Source organism: Phocoena sinus, chromosome 8, assembly GCF_008692025.1.
Source record: "Phocoena sinus isolate mPhoSin1 chromosome 8, mPhoSin1.pri, whole genome shotgun sequence".
NCBI lineage: Eukaryota > Metazoa > Chordata > Mammalia > Artiodactyla > Phocoenidae > Phocoena > Phocoena sinus.
The window spans coordinates 58,889,458-58,911,854 of NC_045770.1; the positions used below are offsets into that span (position 1 = coordinate 58,889,458).

The following is a 22,397-nucleotide window of genomic DNA, read 5'->3' on the forward strand; positions in this document are numbered from 1 at the left end:
GCGGGCAGGGCTCAGCCACTCTCAGACAAGCCTGGATCCCAGTTCACTCAGTAAAAGAGGCTACCTGAGCCTTACTCCACACCAGCCACTCTTCTCAGCAGTGTGCATTATTTCACCCTTTCGACCACTCTGGGAGGTATATGTGATTATTCTTCCCATTTTAAGGATGAGGAAAAGGAGATCTAGGCATCAACACCTCCATGCTGAGGCTCTGAGGATCTGCATTATGGAGTCCCTAAGGGGTCACCCAGACTCTGCACCCACACACCCAGGGACAAGGTGCATATCCCTGACAGGGCAGCCCATATTCTGTGGGAAGGTTTTGCTGGAAGTCAGTCTAAGGATGCCCTCTCTGTGTTCCACCCCCTGGGACTCAGCTTACCTACTGCCCCCTGCCACCAGTTTCTAGGCCTCTGGCCCGCTCCTCCTCCAGGAAGCCTTCCCAGGGGGCGCACCTCCAACAGATGCCCTTCCCAGGAAAGGACTCCACTCTAGGTCTCCTCCAAGCCCTGGAGTGGTCCTGAGCAAGGTCCCAAACTCCCCAGGGCCCAGACCTCTGGGGCTTATACTTCCCTCTCCACTCTCCTTCCCAGTCCCCTCAGCTTGGCCTCAGCTGGAGTCTGGGCTCCAGCCATCAAGGCCTGCTAGTCTGCGTGGATGCTCTTTGCATGTGGCAGTGCCATGGTGGGTTGTCCATGTCTGACTAGAAGGGCTCAGCCCTTCTAGTCCCCACCCTTGGGAGCCCCTCAGGGTAGGGACTCAACCAGTGGAGCTGCCTTGGTCACTACTGCACCCAGGGTATGTCTGCCGAGTGTGCCCAAGTGCCGGGCCAGTCCAGCCTGCCTGATCCAGCCACTGCTCATCCCTCTGCTTGCGGACACCTTAGGTCCCCCCACCCCCCGACCCAGGGACTCAGGGATCATGCCTGTCCCCAAGCCTGTACTATGACGAGGCATACTTAGAAAAGTGGTCTCCTCTGCTAGGAACTCAGGGGTGGGGGTGTGAATGACACCCCCTTGGGGGAGGGGAAGAGGCTGCCTTGCCCCACCCCTCAGCCCTGTGCTCTGATGGGTGAGAAGGCACTGAACCCTGCCTCAGAGCCCCAGCTACAGCCAGACCATCTATCCTCAGTGCTTCTGAGGCCTTTAAAAAAACCGGGGCAGCTTCCAGTAGGAGGCAGCACCAGTTAGGCCCACCCTAGGATGGAGAGCTTGGGAGAGCATCAAGGGCCAGAAGGGCCTCCCAAGGAAAGGCCCAGATGCCCCATCTCCTGCAGGGACACCTCAGCACTTCACAGATATGGCCTCATTTCAGCCTCACCCTCATAGCTCTGTGACAGGACTTGTCATCTCCACTTCACAGGTGAGGAAGTCAAGTCAGAGAAGTGACCTGACCTGTCTGGGGTCACACAGCCAGTGACTGGCAGAGCAGGGACCTGAGTCTCTTCAGCCCCCTCAAGCTGAGCCTTCGGGCCCAAGAATCCGGAGTTCACACTCTGACCAGCCAGCCGTGGGCCACAGGGTCCTCAGCCTGGCCCTTACCAGCTGTGTCACCTTCGGTGGTCACTTAACCATCTGGGCTTCCACATTCTCCTCTATGAAATGGAACAAATAATACCTTCCTCCTAGGGCTGGGAAAGCAAGGAGCTGGGGAGCGGGGCAGCTCTCTCCACACACCAGGCCTTTCAGGTCCATTCTTTCTCTGCCTCAGCGAGGCTGTTTATCGACATCTGTCTCCCTGCTGAACAGGGAGCCCCCTGACGGTAGGACCAGGCCAGGCTCAGCACTGGGTGGTACAGCCACCACCCTCCACCTCACTTTCCCAGCCCAGCCCTGCCAGGCCCAGCAGTGAGGGTCATGGGCAGGGAGGCCTCCTAAGGGAGGCAGGGCTGCTGCTGGGCCTCATGGCCCGGGGCTGGGGTAACTCACGCAGGGAGGCTGACGCCGCAACAGCCGCCTTTCCCAGCCTCCTCCCTGCTTGAAAGCTCAGTGGGTTGTCACTCAGCTGTTAGGTAGAGATACGGAAAACAAGGCCATCTCCCTGTCACTGCATCCAGCACCCCTTCCACACGTGCCCAGACACGGGTGTGAGTGTGAGTGGGGGTGGGGCTGGGGGCCAGGGCAAGCGGGAGGCAGGCAATGCAGCTGTCAGCCAGGTCAGCAGGCCCACCTGTTCTGGGCGGGACAGCCCGGGCAGCCCAGCCTCCCCCAGAGCCTCTCACCCCTCAACAGCCCCATCCGCAGACCTTCGCTGCATGGGGCACTGAAGGGGGAGAGGGATACGGGGCCAAAGGCATGTCACGCAGGAAGACAGAGGAGGGCCTCTCCTACAAGTATAATTGGGACATCATGACCCAAAGCCCGAGACTCCTCTATACACGGCGTGAAGGCAGAGATACGTGTACACGCAGAGAAGCCGTAAAGACCAGACTCCCCGCAAAGAGAAAAAAAATGCAGCCAAATCACCCGGCTGAGAACCAGGTCCTTCAGTCCAGAGACTTGAGGCAGTGGAGAGAGATACATACAATACAGCACGGGGAGGAGGACAAAACCACAGTCCTCACTGGAGCCCAGGAGAGTGGAACAATCAGAGTCCAGCTCCAGAGAGACACACAAAGGCATAGAGACAGACTGTGAAGCCTCCCCCTCCCCCGCAGGGGAACACACCACCGAGCCAGGAATGGGGACACCACCACTGCCACCCCAGCATGACACCACCCAGGCCCAGCGAGCCCAGTGGCAGGGTTAGGATGGCAAGGGGGAGGGGCGCAAAACTGACTACCTCCTACCCCCCAGCACATACATTCATCTGGGGATTGCCTCAGGCCTGAGATGGAGGCTGGAAAAAACCTCTCCCTGAGCCTATGGGTCCAGGATACATACCCCTGGTGACAGCCCCTGCCTCCACGCAGACCTATATCACATGCTTAGTGCCACTAGGCCTTGCCAAGGCTGGGTCTCAGGGTGCAGGCCTCCCACCCCCGCTGAGCTGGCTAGCCCTTCTGCCATCCCAAGTTTGCATTCTGCTGGCACCAAACCTCAGCGTCCTGCCAGCTACACCACCCCTGCCAGGGCTCCTCACAAACCTTCAATCTCCCTGCCCCCATCACTGGTCATTGAGCCCCCAGCCCCACGGCCAGGCGGCTGGGGTGCCGGATCAAAGTTTCCGGCCCTGAGCCCCAACATCTGCCGGTGCCTCCCCCAGTCAGGGTCATCTGAGCTCTAGACCTTGGCCCTGGTCCCTCGCTGCCCCTCCCCCTCCCCGTACCTGGGCCTCCCCGGGCTCAGCAGCGTCAGCGCTGCTGCTCCCTCCGGCGGGCTCCCCGGAGGCGGAGGCGGAGGCGGAGGCGGAGGCGGAGGCGGAGGCGGAGGCGGAGGCGGCGGCTGGGCCCAGATCACGCATGTCTTCCAGCGCGATGGTGAACTGGGCCAGGGTCTTCACCATCTGTAGCATGCGGCCGGCCTGTCGCCGGGGCAGGGGCGCCGGTGCGGCGGGGGTCTACGGGCCCCCTCCCTCCCACCGACGCTCCCTCCGGGGGCTCAGCCGGGCCGCAGCGGCGGTCGCGCGGTGTCAGTTCCAGCGTCGATCTGATGGCGGCGGCCGGGCCCGCGGCGGCGCTGTTGCCTCCTCCGCTCGAGTGCGCCCGGCGAGCCCCGCGCGCGGCGGCGCTGGCGGCGCGGAGGTGGGGGGGGAGTCGCCCGCTCCCGGGCCACCCCCCTGCTTCACGCGGCCGCATCTCCCCCAACACGCAAAGGACGCCCGACCTCGACCCCGCCGCTCCGCCATACAGAGGTGTCAGCTCTTGGGCCCACCTCCCTCTGAGGACACAAGTCCGCGCACATCCGTGGACAAAGGCGAGTACACTCGAAAACACGCACTTTTTGTCCACACCTGTATGCACGGAGGCACAGGCAGTGGCATGCAAATACCTACACAGAACAGGCCCACATACATGGATACCTGCCCTCGATCCTCGATTAGGAAACACGCCTGGGTCAGAGCCAAGGGCACACACAATATAGTTCCATACAAACCTGAGCCCTGACACACAAGAAACCCACCCAGGGCTGCACACAGTGACATGTGCTTCTGTGTTCACACAACTATAACCAGGCAAAAATAGGCACACAAATTTAGGGATGTGCACACATACACATCCCTGGGAATTGCTGCTGTCCTCCCGTCCAAGGGCAGAGCACTTGCACCACGGAGGGGGGGCTACCAGGGAATGGGGTCCACCATGAGTCATCCCTACTCCCACCCCACCCAGCTGACCTGTGTCCTGTGCTTGAGACACTCCCAGAGGGTTCCAGTCCTATCCCTCTCCACCCCATCCCACTACCCCCCAGCCACGTGGAGTGGCTCAGGCATTTACACCCTCTGCCCCACACCACCACCAGACTGTGCTCCAGGATGTCTCCTGGCAGGGTCCTCAGGACCTGTTCCTCAAATCCCAGGTGATGCCTGAACCTATTCCAGACTCACTTAATCATGACGGGGGCAGGGTGAGCTTAGTTTTGCACCAGCTTCTACCCTCACCAAGGGACTCTGATGCACCCTGAAGCTGACCCGGGGACTCATACTCCCCTAGTGTACTGAGGGCTCCCACACTCACCAAACCCCCAACTGACACCCTCCCCCAAAGCTGCTTCCCCCAGGGTTTTCTGTGCAGTGGAGACCTTCTGAACCCATCAACAAGCCAGTCCCAGCTCCACCTTGCTTGATATCCCTCCCCTGCCACTTCTGTTATAACTCCTAGAAACAGACCGGGCTCTCTCCTGCCCCAGGGCCTTGGCCCATGTCTCTTCCCTCTCCTACAAGTGCTTTTTCTTTTCCTTTAAGACTAGTCTTAGCACAAATGTCACCTCAGGGAAGCCCTCCCTGATCCTCAGATTAGGTCAGGTGCACTGCTCATGCTTTCGGAGAGCCTCAGTTTTTCTTAACCAGGTATCATAGTTTGTAATTACACATCTGAGCAATTGCTAGATTGATGCTCATCTCTTCCCAGGGGACAGCAGGTTCCCCGAAGGCAGGGTCCACGTCCCTTTTGCAAGCCATAGGACTCTGCACGTAGATGCCAGCTCATGACAATTAACTCCAATAACACCTCCTCCTCCCTTCTCCCCACACACCAAGCAGTCACCACCGAAAGGCAAACCAGCCCATGCAGGTCCCTGCTTATAAAACTTCCCTGGCATCCCACGACACAGGATCAGCCCTTCCTGCTGGCCCTTGCAGCCTCTTATCCTGTTCTGCCCCACTGCCCACCCCATCCCCCTGTTCAGCCCTCAACCAAGGTGAGTCCACACCGCACACCCCTGGCTAGCAGTGGCATCTTCAGAGAGTCCCAAATAACCAACACTAAAATCTTAACTCCCCAACAGACAATCCGCAAGTAGCCGACAATGAAGACAGGCAAGGGAATTCCAAGAGAGTAGCAAGAGAAAACCGGTGTGACCTGCACCTGGCAGGGGCTCCCAGAGCAGTGAGCACTACACAGACCGGGGGTGGGGGGTGGGGGGGGATGCTCCCAGAGCCTGCATTGGGGGGCGGAGCCCGACACCAGATGGGTGCTCCCTAAGTTCGTGCTGCATAATGAGAGGACAATCGGTGAACCCATTTGTCTCTCCTGGGTCACATGAGGGCCCCGCCCAGAGTAACTCTAGAGCCAGTCGGCTGAGAAAGAATGATGCAGGCAAGAGTGTGTCCTCTGCGCAAACTCCCTTCCTGGTCCCTCTATGGCAGTGGTTCTCAAAGTGCGTCCCTGTGGAACTCATGGGAACCGTGTTAGAAACGCACATTCTCAGCTTCCCTGACACCACCCTACTGGGATGGAGCCCAGCAATCTGTGTACGGGCAGCACAGAGCCTTCAAGGCCAAGAGCCTGCCTGGCCACCACATCCCCAGAGCGGGTACTTGCCCAGCCGCTTCTGCCCCACAGATGCGGAAGTGAGGGTCTTCCAGGAGGGCCCCAAGCCCTCTTCTGCCTCTTGTCTGTACCGAGGAATCCCGTGAGACCCCCCATCTCTCACCCTCCGAATGGGGTGGATTGTGGACTTCCCTGGGGGTGGGACCTGCTCCCCTTCCTCCTCTTGGGCTCATCACATTGCAGAGGACTTGGAACAGCCAGACCAGTTGACTGAGTGATGATACGAGCAAGGAGGATGGACACCAGTCCAAATAGCCAGGTCCCAAAGATAATTCCACACTAGCACAAGGGCCTGTGGTCTGAAGGCCTCACCCCAGGCCCACTGCTTGATACTGTAGCTACTTAACCCACATTTGGCTTTCTCTCAGAACACCTCCCCTATCTGACCCTCTCTCCAGCTATATGACCTGGGCCTTATTTCCTCTAAATTGTTGGGAGGTAGTGCACAGCTTGGGCTTGTTAGTGAGGTACACTCATTCCCTCACTCACTCCAGCGGGACCAGGCCCTGCAGAGATGAATCCATTCTGACCGGCACCCAGGAGCTCCCAGACAACACACAGGGTTCAGCAGAGGGAGTGGCCTCTGCCTGGGGGACTGGAGAGGAGGGGTATCCAGGGAGGGCTTCCTGGAGGAGGCAGGGTTTGAACAAGGTCCTAGGGTCAGGAGATTCAGAGGCATGTGGGTGCCCAGAAGGCAGAGTTCACCAGAGGCCCCTGCCCTGGAGAAGGGGGCGGGGCCTGGTGCTGAAGGCTTTGCTTGCTGCCGCTGCTTCATTAATGATAGCTAATTAGATCCAAGCCCATTGCCATGGCAACACAGGGGCTGGTCGGAGTAGGGAAAGGAAAGGAAGCTGAGAGAAGGAACAGGAATGCACAGCTGCTGAATCAGGGTGTCCAGGGATCACCCCCACAACACCACAGGTATCAGAGCCCCTCAGGGTGAGGTCAGCTGGGGTGGAGGCTGGAGACACCCCTGGGCAGGTCTGGTTCTGCTGTTGTTCCTCTGAGCTCCCATTTCAGACACTGATTTCCTTTTGGGTATTGGCAGTTTTTTCGAGTGAATCTGGCTCAGAATGGTTTTTGTTAAGTGTGTAAGGTAGTTGGTAAAGGCCCATCTAGCCCTCCTCTTCATACCCCAAACCCCACCACACCCCATGTACCTCCCTCCTCACCAAACAGCTTCCCTCCCCCTCCTCAGTCAGGGGAAGGCAAGAGGCAGGGATAGGAAAGGGCTCTGCTCCGCAAGGCCACCACCCCACTCCAGGAGCCAGCTGGGCACCCCCTGCCAGCCCTGGGGAACACGAATCCTCCCAACCCCCATCTAGTCTGCTGACAACTTCCCCATCTCTGAGGGAAGCCTAACAACCTGCTTGCCTACCTCTAGACACACTCCCACCCTGAGCCCCACCAAGACCACCTGCAAGACCTCTTACCCACTTGGGGCCACTTGTGCTGGACCAGCTGGGGGACCAGTGATGAAAAAGGACATATGGATGGACAAATGGATGGATAATGAGTAATGGCTGGATAAATGAAAGGGTGGCTTGTTGATGGATGAATAAATAAACAGATGGAAGAACAGAATGATGAATCAACGACAAATGAACATAAATGGATACACAGACACATGGTCCAATGGACGAGAAGTTAATTGAGTTCTTATCTTATTCATTTGCTGATTAGCTTAACAAATATTTATTGAGTACCTTCCAGGTACCAAGCACTGTGCTGGGGACTTAAAGGTAAGAAAACAAGTCTGCGCCCTGCTGGGCACCACAGTCTACGTGGGAAGACAAGAGTTGAAAAAGAAATGACAAGTACAATGCAGGTTCAGGGGCAGCAGGTCTCATCAGGCTCCTGCAGGATGGGGAGGGGTCTCCAGCCTTTCACAAGTGCACAGCTCTAACATATTTGCCAGAAGAGTGTCTGGGCCCCAGAGCTGCCCAAATCAGAACACTGGGAATGCCATAATCTTAGAATCCTCACCATCACTAATGCAAATTGAACACTTTTCAGGTGTGAAAGCACCCCACCATTGCTTTCCAAGCCCTGGCTCCTTTAATCCCCACAGGAGCCCTATGTCAAGGGCTTTGATATTGTTACTCCCCCATTTTACAAACAAGGAAACTGAGGCTCAGGGAGTCACCAAATTGGTAAGGGGTGGAGCCCAGGTGGCTGCCTCCAGGTCCCATGCTCTTAAAACCACCACCTACCCTGGATAGAGCCCCTCTCCACCTCCCCTCAGGCTCCCCTGCCTCCCTGGTGCCGTGGTTGCCTGAATTCCCTTTCTCCAGCCTCATCTGTACTGAGACAGTGAGGCAAACATATTCTCCTGACCCAGGACGGATTTGGTAGAAAACAAAATGCTGTCCACAGGCAATGCTGGGATCACGGAGGATCCTCTTCCCTGGGAACTGCGCCCTGGCTAACGGCCCAGATGGACTGTCTGAGCTCCTGACCTCACTGATGTCCACGGGCATTAAGTTAGTACTGAATGTTCCCAACCTAACGTGCTATCCATTTTGCCGGTGGCTGCTGCCCTCCTCAGGTCCTCAGGTTCATCAATGAAATGAAAGTTCCAAAAGAGGGACTTCTGGGTATAGCCATTAAAAGGGCAGACTGTGGGGCTTCCCTGGTGGCGCAGTGGTTGAGAGTCCGCCTGCCGATGCAGGGGACACGGGTTCGTGCCCCGGTCTGGGAGGATCCCACATGCCGCGGAGCGGCTGGGCCCGTGAGCCATGGCCGCTGGGCCTGCGCATCCGGAGCCTGTCCTCCGCAGCGGGAGAGGCCACAACAGTGAGAGGCCCGCGTAACGCATAAAAAAAAAAAAAAAAAAAAAAAAAAAAAAAAAAAAAAAAAAAGGGCAGACTGTGGATGGAGCCAGACAGCTTGGGCTCAAATCCTGGCTCTACCACTTACTGGTGATGTGACCTTGAGCAAGACAGTTCCCCTCTTGGGGCCTCAGTCTGTCCATCTGTTCCTGTCTGAGACCCCTTCCCTCTTCTTCCCATCATCCATCCCTTCCCACGTCATGGCCTGTCCCTTACAGACCCTCCCTTCTAGGAGGCGGAGCCTTCTCAAGGCTCCACAGAGTTCCCAGGCCTCAGGCAGCTGCAAGGACAGTGTCCAAGCCACAGGACTCCCTTGGGACTGGCTGTTCCGGGTGGGCCCCAGAATTCTGGGGAATGTACTTTGAGAACGGGAAGGAGAGATCAAGGGCCTAAGGAGTCCTTCCTGCCACAGGGCCACTGCCCTACTTAGGTTGGACCGTGTGCACCTGGAGGTGGGACTATGAGAGACACGATGCGTGTCCCAACTGTTCGGATTCATCCACGTGTCTGTGTATGCCCCTGCCAGTGGTCTTCTGTGGCCATATGACTACACAGCCCCTCTGTGGGTGATGGTCTGTGTGGTTCTGTGGCAGAGGTGGAAAGGGGCCACTTCAGTAAAAACCAAAACCAGCTATAGCTGAGCATTCACCATGTGCCAGGCATAGGTGAAGTACTTTACATCACTGTCTCAGTTATCCTCACGAGCACCCCAGGAAGGTGTGGTACACTGCATTTTTAGGTAGCTACCACAATACTTTCCATGCCACATGGTCTTCTTACAATGTGGCGTTGACACTCTTCCTACAGAGTGATGAGGTTTATGTTCCCTCTCCTTGAAACTGGGTGGACCTTTGTGACTACCTTGACCAACAGAGTACAGCAGAAGGGATACTGTGCGACATCCAAAGCTAGGCCATACACATGCCACGTACCTTCACGTTGCTCTCTTGGGTCACTCGTTCTTAAAGGCCAGCGCCATGTTGTGAGGAAGCTCAGGCCGCATGCAGAGGCCATGCGTAGGGTACTCCAGCCAACAGCCCAGATGAGGTTCTACTCAAATGCCAGCAGAAGCTGCCAGACTTGTGAGCACGCCTTCAAGATGAGTCCAGCCCAGCTACTGTCTGATCGCAGTCGCACGAAAGACTCTGAGTAAGAACCACCTAGCTGAGGAAGCAGGCCCAGAGAGGCGAAGAAGCCACAGTTATGTAGCCAGCAAGTGGCAGAGCTGCGCTAAGAACCCAGGGTCTTTAATGTCCTGATGGGATGAATGAGGCAAGAGGATGCTTTCTGCACAGACCCAGATTCATCTGTTGGCCCAGTGCGGTCCATCTGGGACCCCAACCTCTGTAGCACTAGAAAATCTCACCATCCTTCCAGAAACTATCTCTGATGGCTGAACGGAGGACTGAGGGGGCAGCTCTCACTCCCTATGCTGGGGCTCAGGCCCAGCTTCTGGCAGCTCAACCATGCTGGCCTCCTTTCAGCCCAGAAGAGACACCCTACCCACTGTACTCCTGACCCCCTCACCTCAGGGAATGACATACATTCCCTATACCCTTGGTGGGGCCTTATTTTTTACTGCCAGCTCATGTTTAGCGAGGTGCTGTTTCTTATGTATTATCTCACTTAATCCTCACACCAATCCTCTGAGTTATATATCACTATTATCACCACTTTACAGATAAGGAATCAAAGGCTCTGAGAAGTGAAGTAACTTGCCTGAGGTAATGAAGTCGGATGTGGCAAAGCTGGGATTTGACCCCAAGTAATCAGCATATCAGAGAAGTTGAGTGACTTCACCAGGGTCACAAAACACATAAATGAGGAGTTAAGCCAAGCCAGAGCACCTAGAATTAGATGGCAATGGGCTATATCCTCTTCTCCGGATGACTGGAAATAGAGATGAAAGTAGGCAAATAGGAGGAAGGTCTCTGTGTCTGTCTCCCCCACCCCCCGCCTCGCCACTATAATGTTCATAAAAGCAGAGACCAGGTCTCTCCATGTTCACAGCTGTGTGCCTGAAATACAGTAGGTGCACCATACATATCTGATTGACTGACTTGCTCTGTGACTTTAGCCAAGTTGCTCCCCCCTCTGGGATTCAGTTTCCCCTCTGTAAACAAATGAGGGAGGAAGGAAGGTGCAGGTGGACTCTAAATTCCCCACCAGGCTCCCTGAGGGAGGTGGGTAGGTGAGGTCATGCTCAGAGATGGGGCATGGACAGCTTGACCTTCCTCCCTGATTGCAGGCGCCAGGATCCAGCCTTCTGGCCTAAGTGAGGAAGCTGGAGCTCCAGAAACTGCACTTCCTCTAGACACCCAGAGGTGGCAACAGAGGCCCGCATGGCAGGGGCTGCGGCGCATGTGGTTTGAATTTAACTCCAGTCTTGTTTCATGTGGGTTTTTTCCCCTTCTTCTCTGTCCTCCAACAACCACGCCTCCCCTTCCTTAATTTCAAGAAGATACAGCTGGATCTTCCAGCCTGGGAAGGAAGAGTTTCTTAACATTACGCATAATGGCCAGAAGCAGGAGGCGGGGGTTAGGGGGTAGGTGGACAGACAGACGCCAACAGATGTGAAAAACATCTCCTGAAGAGCTAGTAAGCTCTGAATTTACTCACCTCCAGGGCCCAAGAGGTTGGGACTGTCATCCCCATTTTACAGGCAGAGAAACCAAGACCCAGATCTTCTGGGTTCCACACCTGAGTGGTGATGTGGGGTGGGGTGGCGGACGGGCAGGAATACCATTGGGAATCTGATGAAGCCTTCAAGTAGGATCTGCTAAATCTGGCGACCCTGGCTCCCAGGAAAAGCACCCACGCACCGCTGTGCACACTGCTGCTCGTAATAGTGGTCTGGCCCCTGGTCCCAGCCCTGGCTCAGAACTTGTGGATGAGGTCTGCTTCCAGAGCCCTCCCATACGAGCTCTAAAAATTACTTCCTCCAAAATGTCTAAACCTTGCTCAGCACAGAACACTGTACAGGGAATCGAGACCATATGGTCTGGGCCCAGCACCATCATCTTCCAGCTGTTTCAAACATCCCTTTCCCTCAGCCTTCAAAAATGAGGATGAACACCTACTGCACAGCAGGTGCTCTGCAAAGGAAGGCTCCCTTCCTTCACCTCCACCCACTCTCCAGCATACAGGGAGGCTGGGGTGAGGGATCGTGGGAACGGAAGTTATACACTGCCTGTTTCCAGCCCCTCCTGTTCCCTCCCTCCTTCCCTCGAACCCAGGCACAGTGGGAGGTGGGGGGTTCCATTTGTGTGTGTTGTTCGGGTGGGATGGGGTGTCCTGCCTCTAGAGCGGAAAATGATTCACTGGGCTGTGGGCCAGGCACCTTGGGAAAGGCCAGGCCAGCCTCAGGCCAGAGCCCTAGGGAGCCAGGAGGCAGGGAGGAGGGGGCAGGGCTTGCCTGATCTGGAGATATAATCCTGGGGGCTCTCAAAGCTCCGCAGCCAGAAGAGGCCATCTTCCCCACGTACCACAGTGCCAGAAATTCTACTCAGACCAACAAAGGCCCAGGGAAGCTTGAGGTGTTATCAGCTCCTACAAACCTACTCATCTGACCTCTGTTCTAAGCACGGACGCTGCTGGAACAAGGCAGAGGTGCTCCCTTCCCTTTGGAGCTCACAGACTTCAGTATGCATGCCTAGAACAGAGCCCACCAATAGTAAGTAAAATACATCTTTGTGAATCAGTGGATGAAAGAAGCAAGCATCAGTGTAATGAATGTGCACAGCAAGTTTAGAATGTCCATGGTCAACCCTCCCTTGAAGAAGGGAGCCAGAGAAGGGACTGTTCTTTCCCATTCTACATATGGGCACTGAGGCCTGGAGAGGAAAGTGTCTCCTGACTCCGAGGGTAGCAGGCAGTCAGCTGAGGCTAGAACCAGGCCCTTGGGGCTCTGCTACCACATCTTGTGCAAAAGGACCCAACCAGCTGGAAGGCATTACGGTCTCCACCTCCCTTGCCCCTACCCTATTCTAGGACCCAGGGGACACTCCCAGGAAGGGAGCAAGCTCTATCGTCAGTCACTCTGGCCCTAGAGTGAGCTCTGGTGACCCTTGCCCAACTCAGAGGCCAGGGAAGCCCCTCCCATCACACCAGACAACTGTAGGGTGGTTGAGATGTGCAAGGAGAGTGACCATGCCCTGCTCAACGATCCCTCCATCCCAGCCTCAAGGGGGCTGTCACTGGGCTGGGGCCATGCCGGCAGAAGTGGTCTCTGCCTTGGCTGACAAGAGGCAGCCTCGGCTTCTAAGCCTTGCTGCACTATATCAGCAACTAGTGACCAGCCGTAATGCCTGTGTGCACGTGTGTGTGTGTGCGTGTGTGTGTGTGTGTGCGTGTGTGTGTGTGTGTGTGTGTGTGTGTGTGTGTTGGGGGGGGGGGTGGTACACAACAAGATTCATAGCTAAAGGTCAGCCTGAGCCAGATCTAGGTTCCACTCTCGCAAGGCATCGGGGCTAGGACCACCACTGCCAGGAAGCTGCCCTGACAGCCCAGACCTGCCAACTCCCCTCCTTTTCTGAGCATCTTGGGTTTCTGGAAGGGCAGCCTTGAAACCTCAGACTTTCTCTAGGCTTACTATCGTAATATTGACAATAAGGGGCACCACTCAGAACTTCACAGTTTACAAAATGCCTGCAGGGCCTAATTTCATCCGATCCTCACAGCAACTCAGTGGGGAACCAAGGCTCAGTGAGGAGCCATAAGTTGCTCAGGTTCTCAAGACTAGGAGGTGGTGGGGCTGGGGCTCAAACCACGCCCCCTCTTCCACTGACCTGCCGTGGGACTCTGGGTAAATCACTTAACCTAGCTGTGCCTGCAAACAGGAAGACAGCAATGGCATACAAATAGGAGTTGATCTCTCTTGAGGGGTGCCTATGTGCTGCTTACAGGTATTTCTTTTAACCTCGAGATAAGCCAAGGGGTCAGGATATCCACATCTATTCCACAGAGCAGGAGAGAGGACCCCTTCCAGCCCAAGGGAGTAACCCAGATAGCAGCCCACGCCCCCAGCACAAGGAGGACACTCATACTGCCTTCTTCACAACAGTGGGAACTGACCACAGGGTGAAGTGAATTGTGCACTTATGCAGCTGTTTCAAATGCCATGGAGAAACGTTCAGTGTAATATTAAATGAAAGAAGCAAGGAGTATATATACCACACCATCTAAGCGTCATGAAATACATATATGTATATGCCAAGAGAAAAGCCTGCACTGATGGCTGCCCTGACCTCTGGAAAGCCCACATCTGTGCCTCAGTTTCTTCATCTGAATAATAGAGAATATAAAGGGCTTACTTAGCACAGTGTCTGGAACAAAGATCTCTCAATAAATACTGGCTGTTATGAATAACCAGAGAACCTTAGAAGGCAGGTCATCTCAGAGGTAATCTGGACCAGCCCTCTCCCAGGGCAGGCATCCCTTGGCAGCTCTTTCTTGCATACCCCCAGGACCAAGGAGCTCACCCCTTACAATGGTACCCTGGTAGCTCCTTCTATTATGGGCAGGTCTGCTTGGGAGAAAGCCCAAGCTGGGCTGGGCCCCTCAGTCCCTGGGTGGCCTTAGCATTGGATGGTGGTGACCTTGGGAAGGATCATCCATCTCCCATTCTAAATCCTCTGTCTTAGACCTTCCTATGGGGCAGTACTCCAGGTGCAAGGTTGGGAGGGGCTTTCTGGGTGGCTCTCTTGTCCCCAGCCCAGGAGACCACTTCTGTCCTTCCCACTGTCTCTGGGATAACTGAGAAGCATTTGCTGCAACACTTCGTGCCTCTTCCATTTTCTCCTTTGGAAAACAAAGAGAAGCCAGCTGGGTCTGACCTCCTCCCTGCCCCACCCCCAACCCCTCCATCCCCCAGGGGCGGGAGGCCCTCTCTGCCTCCTCCCTGAACTAGTGGAGAACCCCAAGAGGAGGGGCCCTGTGAGCTGGCTGTTGCCATGGCAACGGCAGCCCTGGAATTTGACCACTGGGGCCCAGGAGTGGGGGGTGGGGAGTTGGTACAGGCCATGCTGGGGGCAGGGAGGAGGGTCCAGAGGCCCAGGAAAGCCAAAAAGAGCAAAGGCAGAGCAGGGGTCCGGCTCCTTCCATGGCCTCAGTTTCCTCATCTGTAAATGGGAAGAGGCTTGGACCTCAAGATCTCTCTTTCCAGCTCTAATCTAAACTGGAATCTGGGTGAGGGCTAGGGGTGGGGGAAGTAACCAGAGCAAGGTCAGTTGCCCCTTTGATGGACAGAGACCCCAGGGGACAGAGACTCGTCCCAGGTCACATAGCAAGTCCAGAGCAGTACCAAGACTAGACCCTGGGGGGGTGGTCTGTCCACTGTGGCTTCCCTATTTCTCCACTGGAGAGGACGAAGGATGCCTGCTTCATGTCTCGGGGAAGAGGCCCTCCAGGAATGGCTATGGCTGGACTGGGCCCACAGTCCTGAGACAACAATGTGCCTACCCCAACAATCCCCTGCATTCCTGGACCCCGCAGGCTGGCAGAGGGCCTGCCCCCCACAGCCCCTGCTTGCAGTGCCAGGCTGCAGTGGGTATTTTTATTTTTTTTAATTTTTTTGTGGTACGCAGGCCTCTCACTATTGTGGCCTCTCCCGTTGCGGAGCACAGGCTCCGGATGCGCAGGCTCAGCGGCCATGGCTCACGGGCTCAGCCGCTCCGCAGCATGTGGGATCTTTCCGGTCCGGGGCACGAACCCATGTCCCCTGCATTGGCAGGCGGACTCTCAACCACGCGCCACCAGGGAAGCCCTGCAGTGGGTATTTTTAAATGGGTGCCCGCCCCTCTCTGCCTTCCCGCCTGACCACTCCAGGAACACAGTGAATTCTGCTGCCAGCCCCACTCCCTTTCAGCCAAGCCTGAGTAGAGGCTAGATCCACGGCCATCCTCTGTGTCCCTGCCTTCAGACAGCCCTCTCTTGCTGCCTCCTTCCTCACAGTCAATCCTGGGATCAGGGTGATCTCCAGGGCCCCTTCAGCCATGATAGTTTAGGCCCAGAGAGGGATGGGACTTGTCCAAAGTCACACAGCACAGATGAGGATTTGGGAATGCTATGCCACCAGCCTGTGCCCCACCTCTAACTGTCCATCAAGTTATACTGGTGCTGCCCCAAGGCTTCCTCACCCTCACCTCTCTGACATTGACCCTCAACAGCCACAGCCTTGCTCCCCCAGGGGGTCCTCACACCTACCTCAGAAAGATGCTCCCATTCTGACCAAGTCACTCCTGAGCTTAAAATGCCAGCCGTCTGGGAGAAAAATAGAGTTGGAACCGTAACTCACACTGCACACCAGGGTAAATTCCAACTGGATCGAAGATTTAAATGTAAAACAAAACAAGAAAACATAAAATACCAGAAGAAAGCATGGGAAAATTGCTTTATAAGCTTGGAGAGGGATAGGCCTTCCTAACCATGACTCCCAATCCAGAAGCCATAAAATAGAAACTTGATAAATTAGACCACATAAAAATAAAAACTTCTGCATGGCAAAAATACACTATAAACAAAGTCAAAAGTCAAGTGACAAGTCAGGAAAAAATATTTGCAATTCATAACCCAGACAAAGAACTAACCTCCTTACTATTTTAAATGTTCTTATAAATTGGTAAAACAAAAGGCCAACAGCCCAACAGGAAAATGGGCAAAGGATGCAAACAGTTCACAGAAAAGAGAATCCAAATGTCTCTTGGATATGCAAAAAGATGCTCAGCCTTACTCATTATAAAATAAATGCAAATTAAATACACGGAGATACCATTTCACCCATCAGACTGGGAAAACACCCAAAGGTCTGACTTGGTGAGGCTATGAGGAAGAGGTCTCTGTCTCAGGTGGTGGACCCCCGTGGAGAGCATCAAAATTAGAATCACACATACCCTCTGTCCCAGCAATTCCATTACCAAGAAACTGCCCTAAACGTACACCAGCCCCCATACAAAATAACCTATGAAAAAGCTCATTCACTGCAGCACTATTTGTAACAGCAAAAGACTGAAAATGACCGAAATATCTTTTAAAATGTGGTTAAATACAGTTCGGTAATCTGTGCCATGAGACACCACGCAGTACAAGAAGGAATATGGAAGCTCTCAGGACACTGAAAAGGCAGATCTGCAAGCGATACTCAGTGGAGTATGCCATCATCTGTGTGGCAAGTGGGGAAAGATGGTGCATTTGCTGGTGTTTGCACATAAAAGGATTCACAAGAACTAATAACCGAGTGTCCCGAGGTACGGCAGGGTGGCTACTGGCGGGAAGGAGACTTTTTACCCGTTCTAATTTTTCCTAACCATGTGAATAAATTATCTATTCAAAATTTTATATATATAGACTGAATTTTTTAAAAACTTCACCTCACAGTCTGGCCTTTAAGCTTGCTCCAGGCTCACATCTCAGCTTTGAACAGCCTTTGCAGCCCTCATCCTCCTTCTCTCCCATCAAAGGCTTTGCTGCAGCCTCTTCCTCATGAACCATCCCTTCTTTATGCCCCCTCCTGGGTAGGAACCCTCTGGGCTCCCCCGGCCACCGCGCATCTCTGTCCCAGCCCTGATCACCCCTGGGATCCCTATCTGTTTATGTGTCTGCACACTGCCCTGTGTTCCTGCCTATATACAGGACTGAGTCCTGAGGGGCTCTGGGTGAATGAAGACCGAATGGAAGAATGGGGGCTGCTCTGGAACACTGAGTTTAAAGCCTTTGTTTCTGCTTTCTCTCTCCATTCTAACTGGTCTCCTCTTGGACAATGCCAGTCCCATCTGTGAGCTCCTCCAAGACGCTCTCCCTGCCCACCCTGCAGTCATAGAAGGGCTCGGCACTCCAGCCCTTTCTGCAGAGAATTGCTAAAGTCCTCCTTCACAGGCCACCTCCCCACCCACCCACTCCTTAGGTTGAGCGACCTCAGGGCTGGGCTTTGACTCAACCAGAGTGTGGACATGAGTCCCCAGCCTGGATGAAGGCCCAGAGGCTAGAACTTGCTGGGCAACCCTGGCAATCCTGCTCCTCTCTGGGCCACAGATACCATCTGTAAAGTGAGGTGGGCAACAGGCAGCTTTACAGCAGGGTGAGGATTTCTGCCAGTGAGAATCCAGCAGAGCCCCAAGCCCACAGGATCCCACCCCATATCTGTGTATCCCCTTAGCTCTGTTCCTAGGGCAGTTGCCTGGTGGGGCGGGGAGAATTTTGAGCCTCCCCTGGGAAACTCAGCTTATCCCTCCTCCCACAAAGATGACTATCTAGGCTATTCTTGGTAATTCCATCCACTCTCTCCACCCCTGGGACCCCACCTCAGCCAGGCCAGGCCACCACCCTCCCTTCTACTTCCAACTTGCTGTATGATTTCCCACTGATCCCCACTGGTCAGTGGTCCAGCCCAGCTACCAGAGGCATTATCATGTTTGATTCTCACCAAAACCCTATAATAGGTGCCATCACAATTATCCCCATTTTACAGGTGCATAAACTGAGCCACAGAAGGACTAAGTACTTGCTCATGGTCACACAGCTAAGAGGAAGAGCAGGATTTGAACCTCAGCCACCTGGGTCCAATCTGTTCTAATCATTACACCGACACAGCTGGATACAGGATCAAGTGCAAGCACTCAGGCTGACCCCGACACCCCGGGTGACCTGGCCCTTGCTGACCCACCAGTATCAAATTTCCCCACCTGTATCATACTCTGGCTGCATCGTGCTCTGGCCACAGTAGTTCCTCCAACCCATCATAGTCTTTTTTTTTTTTTTTTTTTGCGGTATGCGGGCCTCTCACTGTTGTGGCCTCAGGGAAGCCCCCATCACACTCTCTTACACCCTAGGCTTTGGCACGTTGCTGGTCTCTGCCAGGTGCACCCTCCATTATCTTTATGCTTGGCAACTTCCTACTCATCCCACTTTTTTAAACATCTTTATTGGAGCATAATCGCTTTACAAATGGTGTGTTAGTTTCTGCTTTATAACAAAGTGAATCAGCTATACATATACATATATCCCCATCATCCCATGTTTTTGGTGGCCAAAGAAGAGGGAGCGTAGGCTGCGTGGTGGGTCAGGTTAGGCTAGTGCCCAAGGTGGGCAAAGCCTGGTTCCTGAGGCCTTGGACTTACCAGGCTCAGAGCTCAGGCTTTCTCCTGCCAACGCCTGTTCACACTTCCTTTTACTCACTCTCAATTCTGGGCAAATCTTCCTGATTCTAACCTAAATTGCCTCACCCCAGAGGAGCCAGTGGGTCTTCTGGACCTCTAGAGAATTTGCCTCCACCTGTCTCCAGGTGACTGAGTGAGCTGCGCCGGACAGCATGCCCTCTGGGAGCATGCCTGGCTACTAGCTCCTACCTTCCACAGCGGGCCTGCACTTGCCCAGGCAGCAGCACTTGGCAATCAGGGTCTTCCCACCATTCTGACAGGTCATCCTCCTAGTCACGTGGGGCCCAGCCCAGCGCTGGAGGCCCCTGGTGGGGACACTGCTTGCTCATAGGAGCCCCAAGGTAGGGTGCTCCATCAGCCTGGCTCCCTCTGGAGACCTGGTCCCCAACAGAGTCTGTCCCTGCCCAGGGAGGCTGGCTGGGCTGAACTTCTTTTTTTTTCTTTTTTGGCTGAACTTCTGAGCCTGCAGAGAAACTGAAGGGAGAGGCTTATCCAGCTCTAAACCCTCCACCAGAGCCCCTCTGCCCCAAACAGAAATTCTCTGCCTGAGTCTCAGGTGGCTTCATGGAAGTACATGGTGGGGAGATGTGGTCAAGGGGGCAGACACACTCCCCCACCTTCACTTAAATCAACGAGGTTCCAAGTTGACCTAGTTTATAGCTCAATGTCAAGATTCCTCTACAAGAAAGGGTTCTACTATTTTTAAAAGCTTGGAAATTACTGCCCTGGGATCAAATCCAGACTTTCAGTGCTGGCCTTCCAGACTCCCCAGGAACCACCCAACTTCTTCAGAACCAGGGAGCTTTCATGGTAACCTAGACGCACCAGAGCTTTTCCATCATAGGCCTCTGCCTTCCTGGTTCTTTCTGCCTGAAGGCCCTTGGCCCCATTTCTGTCTGCCAGGGCCTTGCTCGTTCTCCAAGGCTCTAGCCACTGCCCCACATTAGCCTCCCTCACCCTCCTTCTGATTCTCAGTTCTCAGATGGGGCTTCCTAGGGCAGGAACCCCTTCCTGTTTCTCCTATAGCCCATGTGCTCACCCTGCATGTACAGGCACTAGCGGATGGCAGTGGAATTGAATTTTATAGGTTACCCTGAGCTCTCCAAATGCATTACCAGGCTGATCCCAGAGTTAATTACCCAGGGCTAACTATAAAAGCTAGAGGCAGCTGTGCAGTCAGCTCAGTTATTCCACCAGCGACAATGAGCACCCCGGTCCTCAGACAAATTGCCAGGCTTCCCCCTGGCAGTGAGGTCCTGCTCCAGGCAGAAAGCAGGCTGAGGCCCTCTCCCCCGTCACCTGGTTCTGGTGTCCGCTGCCCAGCCCAGCCGCATGTTGGACACGCGGGGGTTTCAGCAGCAGGGAACTGCTCTGTTCACATCTCCCCAGATGGATAACGCCACTTATATCACCTGTTGACATCTGGCCGCCCATATCTACTACCACTTCACTGTCATTAAACCTTGCTCCAGGCCAGGTATGAGGGGATTCTCAGGCTAGGTCCTCACTTTTGATTATCTGCCCAGATGTCTTTGTCAGTACAGAAGTCTGCTGGGGAGTGTGTGTGCGTGTGTGTGTGTGTGTGTGTGTGTGCGCACGCCTACCTGTCGTGGACCTCAGGCATTGCTCTTGTTCGGGTGTATGGGAGTCTACAGTCAACCTGCCCCACAGCATGGGAATTGTTGGTTTTGCTGTGTCCCTCCTCCAGTCTGCAGGCTCTGCCAGGGCTCCTGTACATCTCCAGCTGGAGCTCAGAGACCAACACTGGCTGTTTCTTCCTCAGCACCCACGGCCCAGGTCTGGCCACACAGAAGGTGACCTGATGACTGAGGGGAGGGGGCCACAGTGCTGCCTGACGACCAAGAATTAAGCTCGTGCAACAGGGCTCAGGGCTAGGGGCCCAGAAGGAGACAGGGCAGGAGGCCGGGGATGGGGGAGGCAGTCTGGGCTGGCTGTGGGTCCGGGCCTCTCTGGGCTCTTTGTCCAAATATGGAAGGATTTTTTGTCTCCATTTGAGTCACGCCGGCCATGGCCCAAGAGATCTGCTTTCCAGATACTGCAGGCGGGACTGCGCCAGCACTGCCTGGCCTGCACCCCCGCCCCCAGCCCTCCTTTTCCTGCCCGTGGCTCAGCTCAGCACCCTTCCAACCTCCTGGGCCAGAGCTTTCTCCACCGGCCGAGAGCCCAGCACCTACCTCAGCAGCTCTCCAGCACCAAGAGAAAGGTCCCTGGGTCCACAACGGGAGGAAACATTCCCTCTGTCTGCTCATCACCTACTCTCACTCCCCAAGGGCACATCCTATTCAACTGAGCCACTCAACTAATATTTACTGAGCAACTACTATGTGCTAGTTCCAGGGACTAGGACTGTGCACTGTGAATCCTGCGGGCTCCCCATGTCCACTCTCTCCTCCTACGTGCCCACCTTGGTGATGGCACCACCCCTCACCCCAGCAGTCCTGAAATCCAGGAGCCTGAGTAACATTCATAGATTCTGCAACCAGACTGTCTGGACTTGGATTCCAACTCTTGGTTACCTTTCCTAACCTGTGCAAACTACTTCACCATGCTGTGCCTCAGGTTCCTCATCTGTGAAACAGGGAAACAGTCCCTCCCCAAGGCTGGTTGCGAGGATTAAATGAGTGAACATGTGCATAGGGCTCAGACTAATGCCAGGCACACAGGAAGGGCTTTACAAGCTTTGCTACCGTGACTGGTGACTCTCCACCCGCTGCGCTATATTCACGCAGGTGCTGTGGACTTTCCATCAGCTCCCTCCCTGTTCTCTCTGCATTAGACAAGGTTCTCTCCTGCAACCCTGGAGGGAGGCCGGCCTCGGTTCCAATACCACCTCACTCCTGAGCTCAGTTGTCTGAGCTTGGCACCTCACCCTCTCTGGGCCTCAGTGTCTAGGTCCCACCCCCACCCTCAATTGCTACTGTCTTGGAAAGTACCCTTTGCTCATCTGCCTGGTTGCTCGGGCCTGTGATTGCCCAGGGCAGAGCCCGCAAAGGGCTGGGCCCGGGTGGTGGGAAGAGCTCAGAGTAGCCTGGGAACTCCCCAGGGCCACTGCCCGTGTGCCAGGAACAAGAGGGCTTGGCACAGGTGACGTCACCTGACCAGAACCAAGCACTGGGTCACAGGGTTAGCTGCAGGCCACACCCACATCCCCACACCCCAGACTTCTTGAGATCTGTCCACCTCCACAAGCAGAGAGGAGCTGAAATAGATGTTGAGTCCTGCGTAGCGGAGGGGTCCTGACACTCAGGCGAGGATGCCGAGGAGACACCGCCCTATACAGGGCCCTCTTCCTGAGGCCTGGTTCTGGCCAGGGGCCTCCGTCTGCCTCTGTAGGAGGCCGAAAGATACAGGGGGTCAGAGGAGACAAGAGACAGAAGGAGCAAGACAGGGAGGAGGACAGGGTGAACAACAGAGGAAGGAGGAGAAAAGAAAGCAAGGCGCCCCCAGTGATGGAAAGGTCTGCTA

The 22,397-nt window shown here is 55.0% G+C and overlaps 1 protein-coding gene across 3 annotated transcripts in view; it reads right to left on the minus strand.

Annotated features, from left to right (window-relative positions):
- ARHGEF17 (Rho guanine nucleotide exchange factor 17) overlaps positions 1 to 22,397 on the minus strand; it is a 58,652-nt gene that overhangs the window by 20,682 nt on the left and 15,573 nt on the right. The gene's annotated exons all lie outside the window — the stretch shown is intronic.